We start from the raw sequence: 8,006 nt of genomic DNA, 5'->3' as shown, positions 1-8,006 counted from the left end.
AAAATTTTATGTGTGACTTAAATGAAGTGTATGAGATGAGTGTTTGATGGAGGAATCTGTGACATGAGAGTGCAATATTTGGATTAAAAAAAATGGGTTGTTCAAAATCAATTGAAGTCCTTCACAAATGATAGCATTGTACACCCTTTATGTAGTTAGTACATTTGCCTTATATAGTTAATATAACACTCTTGTATAATAGTGCAAATTCCATATGTACGCATAAATTATGTATCCACATAGGATGTAAACCATTCTAATGGTTTGGTTAAAAAAATAGTAGAAAACATAAAAACAATTTTTTTTCCAAAACATCATTAATGAGGTAAGCATTTGAATTGTCACGTAAGAGTGAAATAAAGTATATAAAATGAGCATATGATGGAGAAATGTGTGACATGAAAGTGCATAACCCTTAGATAACAAGAAAAAAAAAATAGTTGTTTAAAATCGATTAAAATCATTTACAAATGGTAACCTTATCTATATACCCCTTGTTTAATTAGTGTATTTTTCTTGTATGATTAGTGTAATACCCTTATATAGTGGTGAAAATTCTATAGACATGCATAAATTATGTGTCCATATAAAATATGTGAATTATGTTTCCATTTAGTTCATAAAATGGTGGAAAACGTAAAAACAAAAATTTTCTCATAACATCATTAATGGGGTAAGTATTTGAATTGTCATATGCGAGTTAAATAAAGTACATAAGATGAACGTGTGATGAAGAATGTGTGGCTTGAGAGTGTGTAGTCCTTAGATGTCAAGGTAAAAATAAAAATAATAAAAAAAATAAAAAAAATCAATTGAAATCTTCCACAAATGTCAGTTTTATATACTCTTTGTATACCGTTGGAGTAACAAATAAGAGCTGATGCACCAGATCCAAAGCTACTAAGCTCCTCCTCAGAGAAGAATGGAATGAGTCCGTGCAAGCCTACTCTTTAACTTCTCCTCTTTCTACCGACACCACATCTCATTCGTAAATACCCTGATCCCCATTATCTCTCCAAACTCCAAAAATCCCTGTGCTTAGCCCTTTCCAACCCTGTCAAGATTGCGATAGAGCACCAGGGTTCAAAAAATCGGTTGAGTCGTATCCGCCTCGACGCCGACTGCGACGAGTTTGATACCAGATACAATTTATACCTAGACTTGACCTTGAATCGGTTGAACTCGGATGACTCGACCGATATTCCTAGTTAACTAGGTCAACTCGGAGAAAAAAAAAAAAAAAAAAAAAACCAATCAATAGATTCCCTACAAAAGAAACCCATTACAACAAGAGTCAATTTTTCAGAGAAATCAGAAATTCCTCTGCAAAAGAAAACCCGTGAAAATTTGAAACAAACTCGTGAAAATTTGAAACAAACAAGTGACCCTTTCAAAAGACTTTAAAAAGAGCCTCGATTGAAGAATAACTTACTTAACCCTAAATCCACCATTGCTAGAGTGTAGAATCTTTGTCTTTGGTGCATTGCCGGTGGGAAGGTAGCAGATTGTGGTTGTATGGTAGCAGTGGGAAGGTCCGATAGTCTGAGAGGCTACAGATCGTGGTCTTTGTGGTGTGTTGGGAAGAAGATAGAAGGGAAGGGTTTCAAACCAGTAGGTAATAACTAATAAAGGTAATTCCCCCTTTTTGCTATATAGTTGTGCTTAATGAAGCATGTGAGTATATATATACTTCTCTGTATACGATTTAACACTTTATTGTTGCTATATATAATCTATCATTCCTTTTGAAATATTGGATGGTTATAACATTTTTGTTTTTAGGTGCCAATTAATTTGATTGAATTTCATCCATCACATAAATGAGAAAACATAAATGAATATCTTTAATATTTTAAAATTATTATCACCATTAAATTATACATTTTATCAATTTCTCAATACTTTTAATAAAATCAGTCATTATTTTTTATTTTATACAATGACAAGTGACATTAAATACTAATTGATTTATTAAGTGATTAATTAAAATTCATTTTATCCCAGTTGGGTGATTGACCATCCTTGAAATGTGATCTATTAGTCTTTGGTCGAATGGTCTTTGATTTTTGTTTTATATTCTTCAACTATGGTATAATCTAATTTTCCATATATAAGTAAAAAAATTATAAGTACTCGTTTGTAATAGATACTAAACCTTCGTTTAGGTTATATTTGATTCCCAAAAAATTATTAAGAAAATTTATTTATTTTTTTCACTATTTTTATCATAAAAAATATAAAAGAAAATCAGCTGCAATTAAAAATTAGCTAAACATTTATATATTTTTAAATTATATAATCTTTATATAGAAAAATAAATAAATAAAATGAATTAAAAGAGCCATACAAAAATAATTTATTAACCTTAAATTTGTTTAGTTTTTTTTCCCTCTAATATTCATAAACCAAATATAGCATTAGTAAATGACTTATTTAATTAAAAAGGTTATTGAAAACCCAATTTTGGAAATCTAACCCTTCATTATTTTTTTGGCATCATTTAAAAAAAAAAAAACTCATTTTTGTTCTTATAAAAATAATTATTTCTTTTAAAGCATTCATGTAAATGCTTAAAATAATCAAGGGTATTTATATATATAAAAAATGAGTTACTCTTCAAATATAAGAATTATTTTCATCATTTTTAACTAATTAGGTTTTAATAAATTGACTGAATCTCAAGATACTTTTAATACTTGATCTTTTGTTTGAATTAGAATTGCCAAGTAGTTACTCACTAACGATAATCACCAATGTTACAACATAATTTCAAAGCGTCTTATCATACAAGATATTAAAATAAATTAATTTTCTTTTCCTAGTTGTCCATAAGGAGAAAAATTCACATTTGACATATAATTAGTCAAATAGTATTGAGTAAAATTATCATCAAAATATTTTATAATATTATTATTGAGTGATATCATGAGCTCTGAAATGTTACATTGTCTGGTTGAATAAATGTTTTATATTTTATATAAAATTTTGTATAATGCTACAAAATATAATGTACAAGAAATTGTATTGGATACTTTAAAAATATCACTCAATTTTCTATTAGTATAAATAAATTTACATTATATTAGTGACAAAAAAATTCCCTATTACTCAATTACATTAATACTATATTGCAAAATTAAATTACATTAGAAAATTAATAATTATTAAATCAAATAATCATAAATGGTTTAATAATACGGAATGAAGGCATTGCATTTACATGGTAAATTACGTTTATATTTGAATCAATCCTATTTCATTATATCATGTAGATTTTTTATTTTATAATATTCTACAATTAAATTACAATAGGAAATCAATAATTATCAAAAAAAACTTTTTTAAAATAATTTTTTTATAAAAATATTCATTTATTTAACTATTATTTATTTTAATTAAAAAAACATATAAATAAGTGGAAAACAAAAGATGATGAACTTAGGTGAGATCGTGTTTATTGCTTTTTTAGTAGAATTTATTTTTATATGGTAACAATATGAAACATATAAGTGAGTGGAAAATTGAATATTATAATTCTTATATATATATGTGTTTATATGTACTTATTTTGAAAAGTAAGTTGTTTTCTTTTTATATATGGTTAGGTTAAAATTTCAAAATGGCTTCAAAACATGATATTGGTTGGGAGTATGCAGAACCTATTGGTGGTAGTAGAAGAACCACAAAGTGTAAATATTGTGGGAAAGTTATACATGGCGGTATAACAAGATTAAAGCAACACATCGCACATATATCCGGACAAGTGGAAGGATGTCCACATGTACCGGTAGAAGTGTCACATAGTGTTAGACAACATATGTCTGATACTTCAAAAGAAAAAGCACAGTTAAAGAAAAAAAAACGACTTTTGAGTTCCTTAAATAGAGAAAAATTCTATGAAATTGATGAGGGTGATTCTGATGATGAAATTGAGGAAGTTGCTATGGCTAATTTTGAAAGAAGATAAATGAAACAAGCAATGAAAGAAAGTCATCAAGTTTTTGAAGAATGTGGACAAGAGCATCAGAAGGGTGGTAGCTCCTCACAACCTTCTAATACTAGGATTTAGCACAGACTGACACGTAGCTTCAGTGTAAGAGAAGGAGCTAGCATACCTCCAAAAGGAATTGATCCCTACATGTTCCCATCAAAGCAGAAATCAATAAAAAGCTTGTTTTCTACTGAAGACGTGAAGAAAGTGGGTAAAGCTATTTCTAAATTCTTTCTCTTTAATGCAATACCCTTTAATGCAGCTGACAATGGGCCTTACTATCAATCAATGATTGATACCATAGCGGAAGTAGGTTCAAACATTAAAGGTCCCACGGGATACCAAATTGGAAATACATTTTTGGAAGAGGAGGTGCAAGAGCTTGAGGTATACATAACAACATTGAAGGCTAAATGACTTATATATGGGTGCACAATCATGTGTGATGGTTGGAGTTCTAAGACTAGAAAGCCTATCATCAATTTCATGATTTATTATGATAGAAGTATGATATACCATTCTTCAGTTGACACTACCAACATACCTAAGACAACATGCTACATCTTTTCTCTTATGGATAAAGTTGTAGAGGAGGTTGGGGAGGAAAATTTTGTTCAAGTAGTCACTGATAATGAGGCAAGTTTTAAAGCAGTCGGTATGTTGTTGATGGAGAAGCAGAAGCATTTTTTTTGGTCTCCTTGTGTAGCCCACTGTATTAATTTAATACTTGAAGATATTGCAAGCATAAAGCAAATTAAGGAGACATTAAATCAAGCTAAGATAACCCGTTTTGCCACTGAATTCATTTCACGTGAGAGTCTTATACGTTATGAGGCTGATTTGAAGAGAATGTGCACAACAAATGAGTGGCATGAATTCAATAAAGATAGGAGTAGAAAAAGTCTAAGAGATAAGGTATCCAACCTTATCTTAACTGATCGATTTTGGAATAAGGTAGGGGAAGTTCAAACCATCATGGAACCTCTCGTCAAAGTATTGAAATTGGTTGATCAAGATAAAAAGCTCACACTATCAATCATTTATGAAGCAATGGATAGAGCTAAATTGGCTATCAAGGCATCGGTCAAGCAATGGGAAAAGTATTGGGAAGTCATTGATAGAAAGTGGGAATGTCAATTACATAGACATTTGCATGTTGCAGGTAATAAAAAAATTCTTTATATATATATATTATTTTTTTTCAAGTATAAATTATTATAAACTGATCATTATTTAACTTATGGTAGTATATTTTTTAAATCCAATGTTCCAATATTCCAAGCATTTCTCTAATCATCCGGAAATTAAAGTTGGATTAAAGGAGGTTATCAAGAGATTAGAGTCAGATTTGGATAGACAAGCAAAAACTATTAATGAGGTATAATAATAGTTTGTGACCTTTATATAATGCATTTTGTATATGTAATGTGCATTAACAAAAAAAATGTTAATGATGTAGGTGAAATTATTTGTTGATGGCCAAGGAGAATTTGGAAGTGCACTTACAAAGAAAGCAATAAATCAACTCTTCCAGGTACTCAATACATTTACGTCTATTACAAATAAGAAATTATCATCATTTTTTGTTAAATATATCATAGTGATTAATAAGTATGCATTTTCTTTATTATAGCTGAATGGTGGAACAATTATGGCGACGAAGGTCCACATCTACAAAAGATTGCTGTTAAAATTTTAAGTCAAACTTGTTCTTCATCAGGTTGTGAAAGAAATTGCAGCACATGGTCATTGATTCACACAAAGTTGCGCAACCGTTTGGCAATGAAAAATTTGCATAAGTTAGTTTATGTGCACTACAATATGTGACTCGAGTTAAGAATTTGATGCAAGAGCGAAGCAATGAAGATTTATACAATCCAATTGATATGAATCATATCTTTATTAATGATGATATATTAGATGAGTGGATACGAGAAGGAGAGGAGCCTATTTTATCTTCTGATAATTTGGATTGGTTGGATAAAGGTCTTCCCACTAATGAAGAAGGTAGAGAAAGAGATGTTGATTCTCGTCGTAAAGATAAGGTTTCTAGAACAATTTCTTCAAGTTCTAGTAGTGATGATGGTGACAATGGGGGCAGTAGGTGGGGTGGTGGCACTAGTGGGGCAATAAAGGAGTTGGTGGCACTAGTGAAAGTATTGGAGGAGATGGTAGGACTGGGGGCAATTATGTTAGTCAAGTAGATCCTGGCATGTCATGGGCACAAGGAGATGAAAATTACTATGTCACATAAGATACAGATCATGGATATCGACCAAGGATATGGGAACAATGAAAGCATTTGGAAAGACTAACTACATTTCCCAACGATGATGATTACTCTAGTGGGCATGATTAACATAGATCAAATTATCACCGTATTGATGAGCACTTACAAAATTTGGGTATAGGATCAAGGTCGTATTTTAGAGGGGTAGATGATAGATCATATCACAACTTAAGAGACCGTGATAGCTCTTCCAGTACTTTTAGTAGAAACGATTTTGATCAATTTCCAATGATGCATCCAGAGGGATATTCAAATACTAGAACACGAGCTAGTGACTCATATGGATATGATCAATCTTCTATTAGCAGTAGCATTGCTTATCGAGGTTTTGGATACTATCAATATGGTGTTGATCCCGAACAGCCTTCGAAACCATATTTTCCTGATTATGGATCATCAAGCCAATCATCTCACCCAACATATTCAAGTTATGAACAACTCTTTCAACCATATCCTCACTACGGGAATTGCCACCCCAATTTGTCGTAGGACTGATGATGATGATTTTGAACCCCCTCGTCATTCAACATGAAATTGATTATTGTATTGTATGTTTGTTAGTAAAAATGTTATTATATTTGAAATAAAATAACTTTCTTTTATTAGCATTATCATAAATAACTTTGAGCATATACTTTTATAACTATTTAAATAATGTTAAATGTGAGACAATTTTATTTTATTAATTTTTTGAGCTTATTTAATTGTATATTTATTTATTTTTTGATGATTTACATAATATTTTTATATTTTTTTTAATTTTCTAATTAGCTTATTTTACGTATCACCCGATACCAAACCAATACACCGAGACCGATACGTCTTGGGACCCTCCGAGTCGGTGACCGATACCGCGACTTTGAACCATGTAGAGCACTTGACATGCAAGACTCTGCTCTGCAAAGGTAGAATCTTGCTCAGTCTCCATAGATAGTCCTTGGCATTAGACTTCTTCAAAGCAGCTCCTTGATCCTGAGGATAGCTTGAAATCTGAAACCCTTAATGGGTACTTGAAGTCTGTAGAGAGATGCAAGGAACTTAAGTATCAGTCAAGGACTAGAGCTTTTGACCCATGTGATTGGGTCGTAAATGGGTTTCGCGGAAAGTTTCCGGAACTGGCAGAGCAACATTGGTGCAGTAGGGATTAGGAAGTCTAGATTAGTGGGCATGGTTTGTTTGGAACAAAGAACATCGATGCAGGGACTATAGTCTTGGTCACCAAGGCAATTGCTACTGAAAGGTGGTGTATTTTACAGGAGCAGAATGATGATTCGGGGGACAAAGTAGAATTAGTGATGTGGAAGAATTTTTATTGATTTAGTTGTTGGATCAGCTTCAAAATGCAGGAGAGTCCATTTGATTTGATTTGATTTAAGATGAGGATGTGCTTGCGATTGCTGATTTGAGTCTCTTCAGGCCTGAGAAACAGGAGAGTGGACTTGATACGGGCAAAATTTTTAACATGTTGGATGTGAATTAATTCCCTAGCTGAGGATGCGAGCTCAGCAAAAGTTTTGGGGAAGAATGGTGAATAATATGGTGTGGGATTATGGATACTATTTGCATTCATCAACCATTCATGTGATCTAAAATGTGAGGCGCTTGTATGTGGGGGAAGAGATCACATTCCCTTGCCTGGGTGTGCACTCGCCATGAAGCAAGCGCAAGGATATGAGGCTGTGGTAAGTGCTGCGAGGGTTCCCAAGGCAGCGGCCTTTGTGGCTG

This window comes from Vitis riparia, chromosome 1 (assembly GCF_004353265.1).
Source record: "Vitis riparia cultivar Riparia Gloire de Montpellier isolate 1030 chromosome 1, EGFV_Vit.rip_1.0, whole genome shotgun sequence".
Lineage (NCBI taxonomy): Eukaryota > Viridiplantae > Streptophyta > Magnoliopsida > Vitales > Vitaceae > Vitis > Vitis riparia.
This window is presented reverse-complemented; position numbering follows the sequence as displayed.